At 41.1% G+C, this 22234-nt stretch overlaps 1 long non-coding RNA gene across 1 annotated transcript in view; it reads left to right on the top strand.

The window, feature by feature from the left end:
* LOC121289228 overlaps positions 1–22234 on the top strand; it is a 44472-nt gene that overhangs the window by 1877 nt on the left and 20361 nt on the right. The gene's annotated exons all lie outside the window — the stretch shown is intronic.

A 22234-nucleotide genomic window follows, 5' to 3' on the forward strand; every position in this document is an offset into this window, starting at 1 on the left:
GAGGGGGGGGGGGTGGGGGGTGGGTAGATGGGGAGGGGGTCAATGATTTCAAAGGGAAATCGGATGGATGGTTGAGGGAAATAAACTTACCGGGTGCCAGGACGCAGGGAATAGTAGTGACCAGAGCGCTCTCCAGAAAGCTAGCATGGACCGATAGGCCGAATGGCCACCTCCTGTGCAGCAATCACTCTGACTCTACCCCGAGGATCCATTGGATCTCCCGGGGGAACATTCGGGGCTTACTCTTGACTCTTTTTTAAAAAGGTCACGAGCTCGTATAACGTTAATAAAGTTATCGGGATCCACGTGTTCCTCTGCTGACCCTCATAGCCACTGACCTGCCTGGGCCAGTCGAACACGGGACTGAAGATATCAGCCTGAGGCCAGTATTTTTGCGGCTATAACTGCAGCGTGAGTGCCTCCTAGCGGTGGCAGCTGTTCGGAAACCTACATTCGAAACAGGCGCGAGGGGCTGAATGGCCGCCCCACGTCCCTCCGCCCAGCGAACTCTGCGTCTAAGTTACACTTACGCCAACGCCGAGCTGCAACTGCCATTTTGGAAGAGGATGGGTCGCACATGTGACCCGCTAGGTCTGCTTGACTCTGAAAATAGGCATGAGGCTAGAAGTCGTTTTAACCAGCACGGTCATGTGAAATGTGAATTGCTGGGGTTTGAGTCAACGCGGTGGCTATACTATTCGTGGATATTGTATGCCATGGAACATTGTGGCAATGTGCAGTAACTTTCCCTTCCACAAATAGCTAAACTATCAAAGAGCTCAAACAGGTCTGAACCTTTTCGAGAAGCAACGAATGATTATCCTTTATTTCAAATATGTCCCATCACTGATACACAGCGTCAGTCTTTCGCGTTGTTCTTTAGGTGACAGCGTGTGGAAGGCCAGTGAAAGAACCGCTTGTCCCAAAACTTAACGGAACACATGTATACTTTGGCTTTAATCTAAGAATACCAGATAAGGGGAATACGGAAGTTTACATTCCTTCGAGCACCGCCGATTATATACTTCATATCCTGACTTGGTTGGGACCTTTGAAGCACTGCGTATGATTATTTTTTAAGGCAAAAGCACATCTTAGTTCCGTATTGGAGAGGCAAAACCCGTACCAGCGCACCGCGGACACTAAAAGTCTGTTCTAATTTTTGTAGCCTTTGCTGGAAACATATAACATTAAGGGAAACTATTATTAGTAAAATCAGATTTGAAAGTCTGTTTTCTCGCTCTTTTGTCTGTCACGAAAACTCGAAATGGCCCAGAAAAGCGCGCGCACACACACACATATATATAATCCCATTGTAATAACATAAAAGCAAAAGTGATGTATATAATCCCATTGTCTAGTTATAAGTATAATTAGAATTAATCAAATAGGTTTTAAAGGCATTTGTGAAATCAGCCTAATGGCACCAAGAGGAAACAAACAGAATAACATTTGTTTATTCTCGATTTATCGCGAATGTACATGTTTCATTGAATATTTATCGTGAATGTACACGTGTTTCATTGAATATTTATCGTGAATGTACATGTGTTTCATTGAATATTTATCGCGAATGTACATGTGTTTCATTGAATATTTATCGCGAATGTACACGTTTCATTGAATATTCATCGCGAATGTACACATGTTTCACTATATATACCAGTTCAGTGCATTTGGAAAAAGTTGTTACAAGAAACATTGCCATGTAATGGGGATGAGAAGACACGATTTAGACACGGTCACGAAGTGAGCAGGGAACAAATCACACAGTCATTATTTTCGCTGCCTTTATTTTGGTATATTACGGACATATGATTATAATTATCATAATTGGTAATATTCTTAATGGGATCGTTTTCATGACATCAAATAAATAGCAACGCCTCAATGGACGCTTGCCTGCGTTTTAGAAAGCACAGATCGCTTTTGTTTAAAAGGTTTTATTCCATGTTAAGCACATTATTTGGGTGAGCCAAGCAGCCGAATCGGCCCATTCTCTGCAGCTGGGACACTTTCCTGTTGACACGTCTGAAAGATACATTTGGTATCTGGACCTTGTAAACTACAGGAGTGGCCCATAATACCCGGTGTGTCGGTGGGAAGGGAAAACTCTCAGTTACCTTTTTGCGGTACTTTGCTCTTTGTTTTAACTGCAGCCTCGGAGGAGCGCAGCTATCTCGGAGGGCGAGAGGAGTTTATAAAGCGAGGGAGGGGCAAGGCCATGGAGAGATTTGAAAGTGTTGTTGCTGTTGTTGTTGATAAGGACCGTCAGAAACCCGCAGCAAGCCGGTGACTGGGCAAGAGAGACAACCAGGAAGAGGAGGCTGACACATTAAAGAGCCAGTAGATGTGAAGCTAACAGGAGCAGCCCTCACTTTACAAAATCACACACAGCTTTTGAGACAAGTAGCTTGTTTTATTGTCGAGCTTCTCCTTGTATATAGTGTCAATCTCAAAAGAATCCTCTCATGCTACCCTGCTTAGGAAAGAATTGAAATGTCCCGTATTTCTGCATCTACAAGACCAGCACTGCTTTCCACAGTTAGATAAATAATAGAGCATTTTGAACTGAGCGAAATGTTAAATAATTAACACATTGAATACTTATTTCAACCTGCTTTTAGTGACGTTTATCAATGTAAGAAATTTAAGCAGTGTTGTTTAAAATATTGGATCACAGGTGGGATTTAAAATATATATATATATATTCGAAGCAAATTATTCTGCAAAAAAAAATGCGGTACAAATAGCTTTTATCAAAATAGTATCAGTAGTATTATTTGAGTGAACTTTTCCGATAAACCTCAGGGAATGGGACCGTGCAATTGCTTCCTGGTCGTGGATGGTATCAGCGAACATGATGCTCGGCAAAATCCCGGGCGTTCATTTATATTTTTAAGGAAGGCTATCCATTTGTAATTGATGTTCACTTCGGACGCTTGGGAGGGCGGTTTGAGATCTCTGCACGACTGCCACACTATTGCTCAGATTTTTTTTAAAAAATCGCTACAGTTTAATAAATACACTCCGAACTGCGGAGTGCTCGTCTCTTCCAAAGTGGGAAGTACTCTTCCAGCCGGGTTACAATCTAAGCTTGCATTGACCAGGGCTGCTGTCTGAGCGACCAGGCAGCTGTCTGCGATATTTATTTGAGTGGACTGTTCCCAGTTTTCTTTTATTTCCCCCTTTATTTCAGTCGAAATGTTGTTCTCCCAGTATCACTCGCAGCATCATGTGTGTGATTCCTGGCACTGCAAAATGAGTGGAAGCTGTTTCCAAAGCTTTTCATGAAATATCAGTGCTGATCGAGATTATTTACCATTTTGCTTTTAATATTATAATTAAGCATCTATATATAAAACCCCAATCAAAACAAGACAAACGCACTGTAAATGACACTTTGGTTACACACTGTTTTCATGTGGGGTGACCCCTGTGTGAGTGCATATGGAATTATTCAAATATAATCAGCAAAATGCTGCTAGGTCGGAAGATTAGGCTTTTCTTCCCAAGGCGTCGGTTTGTGTGTGTGTTTTTTTTTAAATAAATGTTTTCCCCGTCAGAAACTCGTGTTTTATTTTTAATCATTTGAGCTTGTAACTTTTTGATGTGAGAAAGTCCAAGAAGACAGGGTCCGTGAGCACTGTGTACAGTTTGTTATTTGCCTACTTTTGAAAAGTGATTTTTTTTTTCGGGAAATGTGTTTATAGTGAGTGTTTTGACAGAGACCGTACTGTAACGGCGCCTTTCCCCCCAGCATTGTGCGTTTTGCAAAAGATAATCTTGATTTGAAAGAAGGACCCTGGATAGTTCCAGCACCTGCCATCTCTTTGCATATCCAGTGTGTCATTAAAATATGAATAGCTCGACAAAACGCTCTCTTGTTACTGTATTCGCCTCATTATATTTTCCTCCTCAATCCATTCTGTCAATGTTTGGTCTCGATCCGCTGTAAACAATCGTGCTCAGTCACGTTTCCCAACTCTGTTTGTAATTACCAGTTGGCAAGTGAAGGCAGTAAAAGTGAAACAAATTGCCGTGTGCTGGTGGCGGCTGTGTGTTTTTTTTGGACTATAATGGTTTGCGATTAATGCCAGGCTGTTTGACTGGGGCCCGGGCCGCCCATTCGAAAGCTCCGAGCTGACAACGCGTGTAAATTTCATGATCACCCTGGGACTTGTCACCTGTTATATATCCTACTTACTACCTGTCACCAGAGGCTGGCAGCTTCTCTTCAATTCTGTCCTCTAGTCCTAATGAACACTTGGCGATCTTCGGTTCTTTGCAGTCAAAAAGTTCCAGGATCCCTTTCCTGATCCCTACATATGTATCATGTGTGTGTATGTGTTTGTATGTAGGTGAATGTGTGTGTATGTATATGCGTGTATTTATGTGTATGTGTGTATGTATATGTGCGTGTATCTATGTGTATGTGTGTATGCTTGTGCACGAATATGTGTCTGTGTGTGAATGTGTGTGTATATGTGTATGCTTGTGCACGAATATGTGTGTCTGTGTGTGTGAATGTGTGTGTATGTGTATGTATATGTGCGTGTATCTATGTGTATGTATATGTGTGTGTATCTGTGCATGTGTGTATGCCTGTGCACGAATATGTGTGTATGTGTGTGTATGTATATGTGCGTGTATCTATGTGTATGTGTGTGTGTGTATATGTGTGTATGTGTATACATACACATATAATGCAACTGAGGTGTAAATTCTCTGCACCAGATTTTTTTGAGATTTTCCTGATCCCATCGCTTGTATAAGTGCGCTTCGTCTTTACTGCAACATACCCCCCACACCAGGATTCAGAAAGCGATGTTGGTACCATTCTGAATTTATGAAAACGGCAACTGGATCAATGGAAGGGCTTTACAGCACTCTAGCGCGGCAGTGCAGCATTGTTTCAATCCAATGTAGATCTTTGTATTTACTGGTGTGTTTGTGTGTTATCACTGAAAACCTCACACTTTGAGGCGCGGATTTTGCAATTTCCTGTTCAGAATGAGACCTTTTCTACATTATATAAGATTACTGTTCCCGCCCGTTGCTAACATCTTACAGGCCAGATTGTGTAAAGTACGTTCCGCAATGTTCAAAAATATACAGATCACACTTCCTATTATCCACCTCCTGGCGAGCGTTTGATTCGACACATCAAAAACTTATTAAGGCTTTGCCTACAAGAGGGCAGCGCTTCGAGAGAGAGAGGTCTGCAGTCCGTACAGAATCGAAAAGGAGCAACAGAAACACACCGCCGATTGGAAGGTCACATTTCCAAAACAATGATTCCATTAAGGATATTGACTGTCAAAGCAAATGAAATTACGGGTTTTAATGCAAGCATCGGTCAGGGTCCCGGTGACTACTAGCTTTATGGCAGTAAAAATAAAGGAGGAGGTGACCCGCCACTGCAGGACAATATTGAGGGACTGGTCACTCTCAAGCCTTGGATAGAGGGTGGTTAATTGCCATGCCTTGTCCTTTGAGTGAGATTTTATTGAGGTCTGTTTTACATTCAGGGTTGATTTCTAGCAAGGTCCCCAGGCTGGCCCTATCTCGAGTTGGTAATCACCATGACGACTGAAATCTATGAGAGTACAAATAATGGAGATGAAATAGACAAAAGATTAGCATGCCATGAAAAGTACAATAAGTTTCTTATTTAGCATTTAGATAACTGTCTTTCCTTAGGAGCAAGCTTCAAAGTTGAACCCCGTTTGGACCAAGAGGATTAATTCTTTCTCCAGCATGCTTCATTGAATCTCTCATTACCAAACTTTGTCTGTATTGATGTAAGATTTGATTGAAGATTAGAGCATTTAGTAAATCTTGCTTTTCTGCATGTATCAGGCCTTTTCAAGCACAGAGCACAGTGCCCACTGGTCAATACCCTTACTTTTATCCAGTGTCTGCTTCATTTAAACTTAATCAACTCCATCAATGAACTGGAACAGGGAAACGTCCCTGTGGTAGAATGTTGTGCTTTTGTTAGATAATTCTTACTCTCTTTCCCAATCTGTTGGCGTTAAACCTAAAATTACACTATGATGAACTATTTCAATCAATATGATAATCAAAATTGGTTTGGGATATCTGCTGGCTGTGTTTTAGGAAGTAGGAAGGTATAACTGTCATCATTGTAACATCATTCTGCAGTGCCTCGCTAGTCTGCTACCCTCTCCTTTCCTGTAGCAATGCCTTTTACTGACACTGAATATCACTCATACTGGAAAATGATGCATCTTTTCAAGGAAGGCTAATATGTCATATCTAGAAAGTAAAGCCAACTGATTGGCTGTATGAATTAGCTGGGTTGTTGCAATGAGTTATTTGCACTGTTTCCTACCAGTCAACAAGTTTCTAAGGTATCGTTCAGATCAATCAAAAGTGACAGGGTGGATGTGAAGCTTTTACTGTGCAAATCTGGACCTCTTGTCCTTGCCTTGTTGGCTCTTACATCTGTACATCACATTTATACTGCTACCAGAAGAGCAATTTCAAAAAATATTTGCAAGGAAAATGTATTCTTCCATCTGTTCTCAGGATCATAAATGTGCCATCTTCTGAGTCTTACCAATCTTAATAATATCTTTAATGGTCAACCTGCAAGTGATATACAACACTCTATAAAATAGAGGTTTCACATAGTTCATAGTATTGCAGTTTATTAGTGTTCTTGGTTTTTCCATATGTTACAAGAGTAAAATAGGGTATGCTGATGCAAATGTTGTTACAAGTAGTGAAGGCAGCTAAATTATGTGTGTTTTGTAGGCAATAAAGAAAGATTTTTTTAATATGGCCTCTCACAATTTGACAGTTTCACAACTGGATGATGTTCTATCTACTTGCTATTCAGCAAGCTTACAAAGGAATACAAATATCCACATGCAAAAAACAACAATGAGAAAATATGTCAAAGAAATAAAAGTTAAAATTGCCTAAAATAAGCACAGAATTAAAGAGGCTATGTTTTGAAATTAATGCTAATGCAACTTTAACAGTTATTTTAACTGTTGAGTATGCAGTAATATTCTACCTTGTTAAAATATTACGAAGTGGCTTTTTATGTAAAGTAGAAGACTGTTTAAGAAAAAAAATGCAATTTTTGTTGCTAAAAGGCAGTTTTGGTTCACAGATGTAAAAGATGCAGTATATTGAATTTGGATAAGCAATGTGAGTCCTCTCAAGGCAGTAGTGTTAAACTGCAAATCTGATTTGCATTAACTGCATTATAACTGCAACTGACATGAAACAAATACTGGATGGTTACCAGTGGAACTTTCTAAACCTACTTTTATATATTTATAATGTTAGCAGACAGCCTTCTGTACTGCAGGCTTTTTGTTAATATTACCCATTTATTTTTAAAGTAAATTGTATGAATGGGCGGAATTCTGGATGTATGAATAATCGTGCATGCACAGGACTTCATTTTTCCTGACTGATAAGTGATAAGATAATGGCAGTGTAACATAAAGTCGGGCAACTCTGTGTCATTCTAGGCTGGTGTTAATATCAATCCATTGCCTGATACAGCTATGTTTTAAATTAATATTTCTTCACTTTATGCACTGAGAATGTCTGATATTTCTCCTTATTAGCCTCTCAACAATTTCCCTATATTCAATTAACTTATATTCTATAGTCCACAACATAGCAAAATAAGCTGATAAACTGCACATTTTTTTGTTGATGTCAGTACTCGTGATTTCCCACAAATCGGTTAATTTGAGAAGGTTGGCTATGGTGTTTCAGACCACAAGAACTAACTACCAGTCTTAAGCACACAACATCTAATTTTAATCTAATTCCTACAATACAGCAGTGACTACACTTGAAAAGTAATTCATTGGCTGTAAAGTGCTTTGGGACGTCTGAGGTCATGAAAGGTGCTATATAAATGCATGTTCCTTCTTTTCTTATTACCAATATGCTAAACAGTTCAGAATGTCAGATCCCAAAGAGGCTCAAATGGGATTTGATGCGGGAAGTAAACATGGTGACCACCAACTATCAGGACCAAGTGGAGCAATATAAATTGCAATTACAAAGCTCATTCTGTTTTTCTAAATCCAAATTAGAAGGTGAAATAATTATTGAGAATGTATTTGAAGTAAACACTAGGCCAGTTCAGTAAAGATGAGGGAACCACATTGGAATTTTAATTTTGCTTCAGTTTTGTTGAACTGGTTCAAAAGGATATGAATCAATTCTTTTTCTGGGTTTTCAGTCATAAAGCTGTGATCAAGGATGAAGCAAACTACAGGCACTTCTACAACTCTGTTGACAGTGTTTCTCAATGAGTAAGCCGTTAAGAGAAGTGCCTACCTGAAGGCAGATATGAGAAAGACAGACTTTGGCCACCAGCCAGTGTTGTGTTTCCTACAGTTGGAAGAGATCCAACCCACAGTCTAAATAAGAACTGATGAAACTCATCAGTGTATATTAAGAAGGCTGGAGTATTCTTTTCCACTGGGACTTGAGCCTGCAACCAGAGATATGTGAAGAAGCTTCCTCCCTCCCCGATCACAGTGCCAGTAAATAATTTGCTTCACTGCTGCTTTGCCTATTGCGGATTCAGATGAGCAAAAGTTAACACATATTTTAATTTGTTTTTTGCTCTGAAGTAATGAAATGATCTTGATTGGCAGTGTTCCTCTCTTGGATAACAGGTGTGGTTTTAAGCAGTGCCTGTGGACCTTGAGTTCAGTACTAATGCCAACACAGTGTGTGAGACATTGCATTGACATACCCTATAAGGCTAATTTAAAAACTTAGGGAATATACACAACAACACAAGAAATAGGAGCAGGATTAGACCAGATGGCCTGTCATTACAATCATGGCTGTTCTGGAACTTCAAATCCACTTTTCCACCCACTCCCCATATCCCTGAGAGACCAAAAATCACAGAAGGTTCCAGAAAAAAACCTTTTCCATCTCTCCCCTTCTTCCTCAAGCCCTAATGGCAATGAAATACCCAGTCTCGCTCAACTGCACTGAAGTATCTTTCAACAAATATTGTAAAATGCAGTTATATTAAGTTGCTTAACAACTAATAAAATAACTGCACAATACATTTTGTTAACATGGAAATACATTGCTGGGATACACATTATGCTAGTTTTAAGATTATGTTCCCTTGTTTGGATGCTTTCAGAGAGGAGATAGCTTCTCTTTATCTACCTGACAACTCTTTTAATCCTCGTAAACACCTCAATTTAATCATCCCTTAATCTTTTATATTCAATGGAGTCCAAGCCTAGTCTGTGTGACCCATCCTCATAATTTGACCTTTTTAGCCCCTGTATCATGCTGCTGAATCTGTGCTGCACCTCCCGAGGCCGATATATCTTATGAGAGGTGGAGTGCACAGAACTGAAAGTAGTACTCCACATGGAGGGTCTTCTCCAAAGCTCTATGCAGCTGTTTCATAACTTCCACCCCCTTTTATTTCATACCTCATGAGTTAAAGGCCAACATTCATAATCTTTGTATTTATCTTTTGTACAAGCTGCAAAGAGATAGGGAGAAACTGTTCCCACTTGTGGAAAGATTGAGAACGAGAGGGCACAGATTTAAAACAATTAGTAAAAGAAGCAAAAAAGCGATAGGAAGGGAAACTGTTTCACACAGCGGGTGGTTGGGGTCTGGAGCACACTGTCTGACAATGTGGGGGAGGCACATTGAAGCATTCAGAAGGGAATTAGATTGTTACCTGAAAGGAAGAATGTGCAGGGTTACGGGGAGAAGGTGGGGGAATGGCATTAGGTGAGTTGCTCATTTGGAGAGTTGTGTAGACGCGATGGGCCTAATGGCCTCCTCCTGCGTCATAACAATTCTGCGTTCTATTCTATTTCTATGTGCCGTATTCAACAGGAAGGGAAAAGAAAAGTAGTCTAAGCCTTACCAACACTTCTTTCCCAAAGTGAATGATTGTAATTCACTTTTATTTTAGCTTATATGCAGCAGTATTACTGTATTGCTGTAACATTGATAACATTCTTTGAATTTCCCTCTTGTTTCCCGATAAAAATCTTGCACCGGCAGTGCAAATATCCTGCCCACAAAGCTTCCACCCTGTTGTTACCATTTTTAGTCATGCTTTCTTCTCAATAATTACTATTGTCAGTTGCCATCTCAACATTCCCCATTCAATTTGATGTCAGCTATCATGTCCAGTTGCAAGCTCTGGTCACTGGGTGGCTCCACAGAGCATGTTTTTGATGTATTTCTCTGCATTTCATTGCCATCTTTGCCTGAATGTGAATCAGTGCATGTAACGTGTCACACTTACATGAACTGTTCAATTACAGATTGAACAATATTCTTTATCGTGTTGAAGAATTCAAAACATCATGGATTCTATTGCTGGAATGACAATGGAAAATGTTACTGGCTTTAAAAAAAAAGTTTGTGTGATTTTCAGAGATAATGACTGATGTGCAGCAGTTTGTCTGTTAATTAATTAGAATTAAGTTGGTTTATAAGATCAATGCTGGAATCTACAATACAGACAGAGCTCTGGGGCACTAAGCAATGAGTGGAGTAATCAAGAAAACACCAGCTAGTTGGAGTTTGCCAGCATTGCGTGAAGGAACAGATTGTAGTGGACGTGAAGAAGCTGCATTTCACTAGAGCTTGAAATATACATGACCACAGCAACAAGAAGTTAAGATAATGATCAGTACCAATATATATTGTGCAAAACAAAAACAGAATTACCTGGAAAAACTCAGCAGGTCTGGCAGCATCGGCGGAGAAGAAAAGAGTTGACGTTTCCAGGTAATTCTTCTCCGCCGATGCTGCCAGACCTGCTGAGTTTTTCCAGGTAATTCTGTTTTTGTTTTGAATTTCCAGCATCCGCAGTTTTTTTGTTTTTATATTGTGCAAATCCTGGGCGTACAATAGGTTAGGCAATGTACGAGCTATAAGGTAGCACATGTATGTTTTTTGAACACATAGTTAAATAATGATAAGGGTGATCAACAATCTCCAGAATGTTTGATGAGAATGTAAAAAAGATTCTAAGCCAATTGGCTGGTCCATTCCATCTTTAAGCCTTTTCACTTAGTATCATAGAAATTTCAGCTCAGAAGGAAGCTATTCAGGCCACCGCACATGTACCAGTGATAGCTTCACGTGTGAGCTAAGTCCAAGCTTCCTGCTCTTTCCAAGGGCTTTATCCCGACCAACACTGACTATTTTCCAACTTCCTGTCACCACCACACTTCCCTGAAGTGCGTTTCGTTTTTGAGTGCTTCAGCCAATTGAATAGGGACACACAAATTAGCAAGTCTTTACATCAATTCAAGTCTTCATGGGTGGGGGGGTGGTGTTGGCATTGTGGTAATGTCATTGAGCTAGTAATCCAGGGGCCCAGCCTAATGGAGACAAAGTTTCAAATCCCACCATGGCAGCTGGTGGAATTTAAATGCAATGACATAATAAGTCTGGAATTAATAACTAATCTCAGTAATGATGTTCTGACCATGAAACTATCATTGATTGTTATAAAAATCCATGTGATTTGCTAATGGTCTTTTGGGAAGGAAATCTGCCATTTTTGTGAATTGAGACCCAGAGTAATGTGGTTGACTCTTAACTGCCCTCTGAAATGGCCTAGCAAGCCACTCAGTTCAAGCGCAATTAGGTATGGGCAACAAATGCTGGCTATGATGCCCACTTGGCATGAACAAATTTTTAAAAGTCTGTATCCTTGCTTTTCTTCTTTGGAATAATTAGCAATGATTCTCTGTCAGCACTCAGGTCAATTGACCTGACTTACAAAAATCCTCACATGAGGACAGGTAGAAGTATAATAGTTGGAGGATCTATGATTCTCCTGGCACAAACATTCCTCGGAAGAAAATGAGCAAGAAAATCTCAGTCAGTTTATTAACCCTGCTCCTTCTAGACCTGAAAATCTTCCCATCATGGTTTGTGTCATATTTATTTTACTTCTATGAAGGAAACATCTGCATAATATGGGGAGGCAATGGCGTTGTGGTATTGTCATTGGACTAGTAATCCAGAGACCTAGGGTAATGTTCTGGAGACCCAGGTTCGAATCCCACCATGGCAGATAGTGGAATTTTAATTCAATAAAAATCTGGAATTAAAACTCTAATGAGGACCACGCTACCATTGTTGATTTTTGTAAAAACCCGTCTGTCGTCCTTACCTGGCCTGGCCTACATGTGACTCTGGACCCACAGCAATGTGGTTGACCTCTGAAATGGCCTAGCAAGCCACTCAGTTGTATCGACGTCACAAAAAAGGAAAGAAACCGGCCGGACCACCCGGCATCGACCTAGGCACCGGAAACGACAAAGGCAATCTCAGTCCTCCTTACTAATGTCTAGTGCCAAAATTGGGAGAGTGTCTTGCAGTCTAGTCAAGCAACAGCCTGATATAGTCACCTCATGGAATCATATCGTATGGATAACGTCCCAGACTCCACCATCACCATCCCTGGGTGTGTCCTGTCCCACCGGCAGGACAGACCCAGCAGAGATGGCAGCACAGTGGTATACAGGCAGGAGGGAGTTGCCCTGGGAGTCCTCAACATTGACTCTGGACCCCATGAAGCCTCATGGCATCAGGTCAAGCATGGGCAAGGAAACCCGCTGCTGATTACCACGTACCACCCTCCCTCGGCTGATGAATCAGTACTCCTCCATGTTGAACACCACTTGGAGGAAGCATTGAGGGTGGCAAGGGTGCAGAATGTACTCTAGGTGGGGGGCTTCAATGTCCATCACCAAGAGTGGCTCAGTAGCACCTAAAGGATTATAGCTAGGTCTGCGGCAGGTAGTGAGGGAAAAACGTACTTGACCTCATCCTCTCCAACCTGCCTGCTGCAGATGCATCTGTCCATGACAGTATCAGTAGGAGTGACCACCGCACAGTCATTGTGGAGACAAAGTCCCACCTTCTCCACTGTGTTGTATGGCACTACCATCGTGCTAAATGGGATAGATTTCGAATAGATCTAGCAACTCAAGACTGGGCAAACATGAGGTGCTGTGGACCATCTGCAGCACCAGGATTGTGCTCGAACACAATCTGTAACCTCATGGCCCAGTATATCCCCCATTCTACCATTACCATCAAGCCAGAGGATCAACCCTGGTTCAATGAAGAGTGCAGGAGGGCATGCCAGGAGCAGCAACAGGCATACCAAAAAATGAGCTGTCGACTTGGTGAAGCGACAACACAGGACTGCTAGCGTGCCAAACAGCGTAAACAGCAAGCGATAGTGTTAAGCGATCCCACAAATAACGGATCAGATCTAAGCTCTGCTGTCCTGCCACATCCAATCGTGAATGGTGGTGGATAATTAAACAACTCACAGGAGCAGGAGGCTCCACAAATGTCCCCATCCTCAATGATAGGGGAGCCCAGCACATCCGTGCAAAAGAGAAGGCATTTGCTACAATCTTCAGCCAGAGATGCCGAGTGGATGACCCATCTTGGCCTCCTCCGGAGGTCCCCAGAATCACAGAAGCCAGTCTTCAGCCAATTCGATTCACTCCACGTGATATCAAGAAATGGCTGAAGGCACTGGATACTGCAAAGACTATGGGCCCTGACAACATTCTGGCAATAATATTGAAGGCTTGTGCTCCAGAACTTGCCGCGCTAGCCAAGCCGTTCCAGTACAACTGCGACACTGGCATTTAGCAGGCAATGTGGAAGATTGCCCAGGTATATCCTGTACACAAAAAGCAAGACAAATCCAATCCAGCCAATTACTGCCCCATCAGTCTACTCTCAATCATCAGTTAAGTAATGGAAGGGGTCATCAACAGTGCTATCAAGCGGCACTTGCTTAGCAAAAACCTTCTCACTGACGCCCAGTTTGGGTTACGCCAGAGCCACTCAGCTCCTGACATCATTACAGTCTTGGTTCAAACATGGGCAAAAGAGCTGAACTGCTGAGGTGAGCGAGAATGACTGCCCTTGACATCAAGACCATATTTTACTGTGTGTGGCATCAAGGAGCCCTAGCAAAACTGGAGTTAATGGGAATCGGGGAGGAGTGGGGGGGGGGGAATTCTCCACTGGTTGGAGTCATACCTAGCACAAAGGAAGATGGTTGTGGTTGTTGGAGGTCAGTCATCTCAGCTCCAGGATATCACTGCAGGAGTTCCTCCAGGTACTGTCCTCAACCCAACCATCTTAAGCTGCTTCATCAATGACTTTCCTTCTAACATAAGGCCAGAAGTGGGGATGCTAGCTGATGATTGCACAATGTTCAGCACCATTTGCGACTCCTCAGATACTTAAGCTGTCCATGTCCAAATGCATCAAGACCTGGACAATATCCAGGCTTGGGCTGACAAGTGGCAAGTAGCCTTCATGCCACATAAGTGCCAGGCAATGACCATCTCCAACAAGAGAGAATCCAACCATCGCCCCTTGAAGTTCAATGTCATTACCATTACTGAATCCCCCACTATTAACATCCTGGGGGTTACCATTGACCAGAAACTGAACTGGACTTGCCATATAAATACTGTGGCTACCAGAGCAGATCAGAGGCTAGGAATCCTGCGACGAGTAGTTCACCTCCTGACTCCCCAAAGCCTGTCCACCATTTACAAGGCACAAGTCAGGAGTGTGATGGAATACTCCCCACTTGCCTAGATGATTACAGCTCCCACAACTCTCAAGAAGCTTGATACCATCCAGGACAGAGCAGCCCACTTGATGGGCATACATCCAAAAACATTCACTCCTTCCATCACTGACACACAGTAGCAGCAGTGTGTGCCATCTACAAGATGCACTGCAGGAACTCACCAAGGCTCCTTCGACATCACCTTCCAAACCCACGACTGCTGCCACTTCGAAGGACAAGGACAGCAGATACATGCGAACAGCACCACTTGGAAGTTCCCCTCCAAGTCACTCACCGTCCTGACTTGGAAATATATCGCCATTCCTTCACTGTCGCTGGCTCAAAATCCTGGAGCTCCCTTCTTAACAGCACTGTGGATGTACCTACACCACATGGACTGCAGCAGTTCAAGAAGGCAGCTCACCATTAACTTCTCAAAGGCAACTAGGGATGGGCAATAAATGCTGACCTAGCCAGTGAAGCCCACATCCTATGAATGAATTACATTTTTTTTTACCTGATCTCCATAGGAAATCAACCCAAATTCCTGAATGTATATCAGCCTCACCTCCTCAATCCTGAATATTTGTTTTCTGTGATTGGTGTCAGCAAAGGAACTATCATGTAGACAATTTGAACAGAGGCTAAAATAATCACAACTTCATCTCTTTCATGTTCACCTTTGCTAATGGAGATGCTATCTAAACATATATGCCTCATGTTAGATATTTCACTATGCATTGTGCTGTAGAGATCTGTTAAAATCCATCTGACATTCTTTAGTTCCTCGACTCAATTGGCCTAGGTTCTTTTGAATGCTATATGTTCACTTCTCAGAGTCCATACAGATAAACATAATAAAGAATCAAATTAATTAAAAATACTTTTAAAAGCTCTCATCTCTGCATTGTTTATGAAGACGGTAAGAGGAAGAACATGCAGAATGGATTTCTGTAGAACTCCACTGTCACTCCTGTATACCCTTGTTCACAAAAGGTAGCAATAAAAAAAAATGTTTCTGGGGTGTGGGCAACATCATGAAGGCAGCATTTGTTGCTCATCTCCAGTTACTCCAAGGGCATTAGAGTCAACCAGAGCCACTTGTGGATGTCAAAAAGCATCCTATGTGACTATGGCCACGGTAAACTTTTCTTCCTTATTCTTCTTGATCAATCTGCAGCCTTTGACATGGTTGGTCACACCATCCTCCTTCAACGGTTTTCTTTCATTATTTGATTGTGTGGGACTGTCTTCTCCTAATTCCATTCCGATATATCCTGCAATGGCTACTTTCCTGCTTCTGCATGGTTAGCTCTGGAGTCCCATCAGGATCTGTCCTTGGTCCCCTCCTATGTGTATCTATGTGTTGCCCATTAGCAACATTGGCAGCTTCCACATGTATTCAGACAACACTCAGCTTTACCTCAGTATCACTTCTCCTGGCCCCTCCACTCTCTGATTTGTCACCCTGCTTGTTAGAAATCTACTACTGGATGAGCAGAAATTTCCTCCAACTAAATATTGGGAAGACTGAAGTCTGTCTTCAGCCCCCACCACAAAGCCTGTTCATCGGCTCCATTCTTCTCTCTGGCCACTGTCTGGGGCTGAAACTGACCATTCATAACCTTAATGTCCTTTTTTGGCCCTGAGCTGAGCTTCTGATCCCATGTCCTCTTCACCACCAAGACCACCTTCTTCAACCCCTGTAACATTACCCAGCCCTGAACCTGCATCAGCTTATGTGTGATGAAACACTCATCCATCTCTTTGTTACCTCTAAACTTTACTATTCCAATGCTCTTCTGGCTAACTTCCCATCTTATGCCCTTCATAAACTTGAGGACATCCAAAACTCTGCTGCCTGCATTCCAACTTGACCAAGGCCTGCTCACACCTCACTCCTGTGCTTGTTGACCTATATTGACTCCCAGTCCAGCAATGCCTTGGTTTAAAAATTCACAACCTTGTTTTCAAATCCCTCTATGACATTGTTCCCCCCTGTCTTTGTAACATCCCTCAGCCCTGTAACCAGCTGAGATATCTGCAGTCCTCCAATTCTAGTCTCTAGTGTTAGCATCTAAAATGCTAGTTCTGTTGATGGATGTTAAGTACCTAATAGCTTAAGTTAAAAAGGTGAAAAGGTGTTGGGTATTGATTATAGACGCATATGAGCGTAATTAACTAAAGAAGAGTCAGCACCAGCACTGGGGGGATTGTGTTCGAGTGGAGAAGTAAGCTCTATGGCAAGCAATGAATAGTCTTTACCAAAGCATTCTTGTCTCAGTGTCTTCTTCACAGCCAGGTTTGAAACTTTCTCTGACATCTTGCACATCCCTGATTTTCATCATTCTATCCTTGATGGACAAGCCTTCAGCTGCCTAGGCCTCAAACCTTTGGATTCCCTCCCTAGACCTCTCCACCTGTCTCCTGAAGACAGTCCTTAAAAGCTATCTCTTTGACCAAGCTTTTGGTCACCTGTACTAGTATTTCCCTGTGGCTTAGCTTCAAAATAAATTTGTTAATGCTCCCATTAAGCATCTTGGAACCTATTACCATGATAAAGGACATACATAAATGCAAGCTGTTGTTCTATTTACCTGAAGGACATTAGTGAGTCAACTGTTCTTTTTACAACATAGAGCAACTTTTCTTCTCCCAATCTATTGAATTAAATTTCACAACTTGATGTGATAGGTATATCAGCTCATAACCTCTGGTTTGTTAGTCCAGTATCATAATCACGGGGCCACTGTACTCTAAACCCATGACCACTACCACCTAAAAGGACTAGGGCAGCAGATAGATGGGAACACCACCACCTGCAACTTCCCCTCTAAGTCACTCACCATCCTGAGTTGGAAATATACCGCCGTTCCTTCACTGTTGCTGGGTCAAAATCCTGGAACTCCCTCCCTATCAGCACTGTGGCTGTACCTACACCACATGGACTGCAGCGGTTCAAGAAGGCAGCTCACCACCACCTTCTCAAGGCAATTAGGGATGGGCAATAAATGCTGGCCCAGCCAGCGAAGCCCACATCCCATAAATGGATTAAAAAAAAACACTGTACTCATGTTTCAAGATGTGACTATCCAGGATGCAGGTGCAAACAATTAACAATGGCCTAATGCAAAGATGGTTGAGCATCAAAGCTTGTAGCTAATGCAGCTAAGATCATGAATAGATTTTGCTAGTCACAGTAGTAATTTTTAATGATAAATAATTGAATGAAAACTATTATAATATGTGTAAACAAAATGCCATCCTCTCATTTCAGTATTTGTTTTTAATTTTTAATATTTTAGTGAGCCTTTATTAATTTTGCAAGGCATTAACACACATGTTACGCTGCTTCTGAAATTACATCAGCGATATCCCCATGAAATTGATTTTAATTCATGGTGACTTCACTGAAAACCTGTCCCTGCATTTTTAATGTAGTAAAGGGAATTAGAATTTGAAATAATGTAGTCAGATTCATGTTTGTTTTCATATGATACCCGGGTAGCATTTAGGTTAGAGCAGTCTTCTTTAGGACCTAGGCTTGATCACATTCCAGAGGAATTGATAGAACTCTTCTCCCCGATGGATATAAGGGTCCAGTGTGAAATGCCTTTCAGTAATCCTTCCTTAACTCATAAGAGGCATGGATCCACAGCACCACAGCACTTATTCAACTACTAAACTTGATGCCTGATACATGTCCTCCTTGGCTCGCCCCTCCCTATTTCTGTAACCTTCTCCAGCCTTACAATACTGAGATCTCTGCACTCCTCCAATTCTAGCCACTTGCAATGCCCAATTTCCTTTGCTTCCATCAATGGTGGTCATGCCTTAAGCTGCCCAGGTCCAAAGCTCCGGAATTCCTCCTTCCACACACTCTACACTCTCTCTCCTCCTTTAAGGTGCTGCTTAAATAGTACCTCATTAACCAAATGCTTGAAGACTTGTACAAAAATCATTTTTATGTGGTTTGCATGAACTTTTCTCTGATAATGCTCCTGCAAAGTGTTTTGGGACATTTTACTATGCTGAAGGTGCTGTAGATATGGTAATTGCTGTTATGGTCCCTTTCTCACTATTCTCTGATTGTTATACTATTTCTTGCCTTTATCTGCTTTATTGATGCAGCTGCGATATGTCAGCTGTGCCTCAGTGAGTAGCACTTTGGTCACTGAAGTCTGAAGGTTGTGGATTCAAAGTCTCACTACAGACACTTGAGCAGAAAATGTAGGTTGACAGTTCAGTGCAGTACTGAAGGAGTGAGGTGATAAACCAAGGACCAGTACCCCATCTCTGGTGGACAAAGATATATTTACAAGCGCTCATGTCAGATTTTGTCTGATAAATGCTCTTGTATAGCACAATAAATATTTAGCCATTATACCATGCTGTTTGTGGGACCTTGCTGTGCAAAAAATGACTGTTATGTTCCCACATCAAAACATCGACTACACTTCAATAATGCATCATTGGCTGTAAAGCACTTTGGGATATTTGGAGATCATAGAATATGCAATTTAAATGCAGGTCTTTCTTTGCTTTGTCAGTGCTACTCTGAAATTCCTTCTAATGCCATCCTAAATGCTATTCTTCCTTGTTTTATTCTAGTTGTGTTGGAATGAAGACTCCACTGTGTCTTCCAGTAACTCAATCTCTCCCAGAACCTTAAAGAGTGAAACTCCTCATGTCACTCAGTCACTTTCCTCCTGTAATGTTTAGACTTTAAACTTCTCTGGAATGATACCAGGTTTTAACAGGTTATGAAGACAGGGTGAAAAATCTTGTGTATCCTTGAGCTGAGAAGGTTGAGGGGTGATCTAATTGAGGCAATGATAAATGGATTTGATAGTTTCTCTGCATCTACTCTATTTCCTCTTGAGGGAATCCAGTACAAGGAGGTACAATGTTAAAATTATAGCAAGGTTATTTAAAAACGAAACCTGGAATCACTTTCTCACACCAGGTAGATGTCTAGAATTCTGTCCCCAAAATCTGTAGATGCTGGGTCAGTTGAAATTTTTAAGGCTGAGGTCGAAACATTTTTATTAGGCAAGAGATATGGAACAAAGGAGGGTAAATGAAGCTGACATGTGGGTCAACTATGGTCTAATTGAATGGAGGAACGGTGTTGAGGGTCTGAATGGTCTCATCCTGTTCCTAAAATCCAAATGTAGCATCACCCAACCACTACTCTGTGATTTACATGGTCACTCAGGGTAACACACAGCTTTAGTGAGGATCTAAACAGAGGACATAAATCTGGCCTACACTGGGCAGATTATTCACTTGTTACAGCCAACTTTCCTCCATGTTGGCCTCCATCAATCTGCTGCCATCTGTTTTGGACCTTCCCTGGAGTTAAATTTAAATTCTGTAGTGGAAACACACTCCGATCCCAAGCACTGACACCCCTTATATTATTAGTTGAATAAAATTCTCCAAAAAGCTTCCTCATCCTAAGTAGCTTTACATCCAAAACAGCTTTATGAACTGGAAGTGGCTTTGTAATCCTGCAAGAAATTGATTCCATAAGCTTGGGAGATGAAATCGGTTTTCAAGATTTGAGCGTTATCCTGTGCCCTCTGCACATGGGACGTTGGGCGAGGATAGGTTAGCTTTGAAAAAAATAAGAGGATATGATACTTGTTTTGTGCCAGGCATCAAGATTTTTAATCCCTGAACTTTTGAGGTGATGTCAATCACCAATATAAAACAAAGCCAATGAATGAACAAAACTGGTGAAACTATAATGTAGCCCTTTAAGTTGGACCAAAGATAAAACAATAGCAGCCCCATAATACATGAAATTAAGAAAGTAATACACTTAGCAGAATTAGTAAGATAATCAATCTTATCTTGCCCTCAGAAAAATTAGTGACTAATTGTGCCTGCTATATTATTCTATATTTTCCATATTCAGAAATCTCCCATCTCTGTTTGGAATTTTGAACAGTATTTTTTATTGGGTGAACAGTACAATTATAGGGAGGAAGTGTGCCACAAACCTGCTTTACATTTGTATGACATATGCATTGTTTAGCAATCCATGTTTTAGTTCTCAATTATAATTTTGTGGGACCCACAAAGATCCATATTGACAGTGTAGAACATAGACAAATAAACAGGGCACATCTTAAAAGAGTGCAAATCTGGTCAATATTATACTGTCATTGTATATCCCTCTGAATTATAAGCTCAAATCTGGAAATGTAAACTTAATTCCACAAATTATTCCACCCCTTGTCTTTGTAAAATGTACATTTGTAAATAACTGAATGGTTATCTTGAGAGAATGTTCTGGAAGCTTTAAGGTTGGATAAGCCTACCAATAAAATAAACTAATGCAAAAAGTTTATGATATGAAAATTGGATATCTAACATTCAGTTTGAACCAGACAAATTATTTGTTATACACAATACAACAGATAGATATTTCAAAGACATCACTGCTATTTTCCTCTACCTATCTCCCTTCCCATGTCATGTCAGTGAGTAACCAATGCTCAGGTTTGGTTTCATGGCTATTAGCAGCATCATTTACCTTCTCTATATACACACTCAGGTATGACTCTGAAAGAAAGAGAGAGAAAGACCTGCATTTATATAGTGCCTTTCACAACTCGAGCACCTGGAACTTTAGACTGAGTGCCATGCAGGCAGAGCATTATAGCTGATCTCTGGTGGATCTGGGGTGTGACGGAATTTCTGCCTGCTCCAGGGTTGTGCTTCTAATCCCATCAAAAATCCTGTGATCAGGCTCATTTGTACATTCCTGGTGAGGATCCAGTTCAGTCGAGGAGGCAGCTATGTGCTTCAGGGATTTACCACACCCAGTATACTTCATCTCAGGGATTAGTGGGAGCTGAATTAAAATAATGTCCTTGTACTGTGACCAGGACTGGGAATGTTGGCTGATACGTTTCAATTCTTAGAATGGGGAATCCACATTAGTTTTTAACAAGACATAATGAGTAATGGCCACTTGTGACCAGAATAGTGTATTATGAATATATATGGTGCCAATGATGTTGAGTTAATTCACATATTTAGTATATTGGCATTTTTAAAGAATATCAAACACATTTATAAATACGGTTAATTAATTATAGAATCAGAATTCTATATTACAGGAGGCCAATTGGCCCATCATACTTTTGCTGGCTCTCTGAATTAACTTTCAACTTTTTATTGTATTATCCAAACAGTTCCCCATATCTCATGTTATTCCTTTTTCACATATTTAGCTCATTCTCTTTTAAAAGTTAGCAGGGATTCTGCTTTTACTGCTGTTTCTGGTGGAGCACACCCTGTCCTAACAACCCTCTGTACAAAAAGAGATTCTCTTGATCTATCCTTTCATTCTCCTGGCAATCATATTAGATATATGCAACCTAGTTACTGATTCTCTGGTTTATCTTATCACAGCTTCACAATTTTGAAGAACTCTATTAGATCTCCTCTTAACCTTTTTTGTTTCAATTAAAAAAACCCACTCAGTTTCTTTACTTACATCCACAATGTTTTGCAATATTATTTCAATGGATAGTTCCTGTCAATGGCCTTAGGCTAGCTATTGAACTTATACCATAAGTG

This window comes from Carcharodon carcharias, chromosome 16 (assembly GCF_017639515.1).
Source record: "Carcharodon carcharias isolate sCarCar2 chromosome 16, sCarCar2.pri, whole genome shotgun sequence".
Lineage (NCBI taxonomy): Eukaryota > Metazoa > Chordata > Chondrichthyes > Lamniformes > Lamnidae > Carcharodon > Carcharodon carcharias.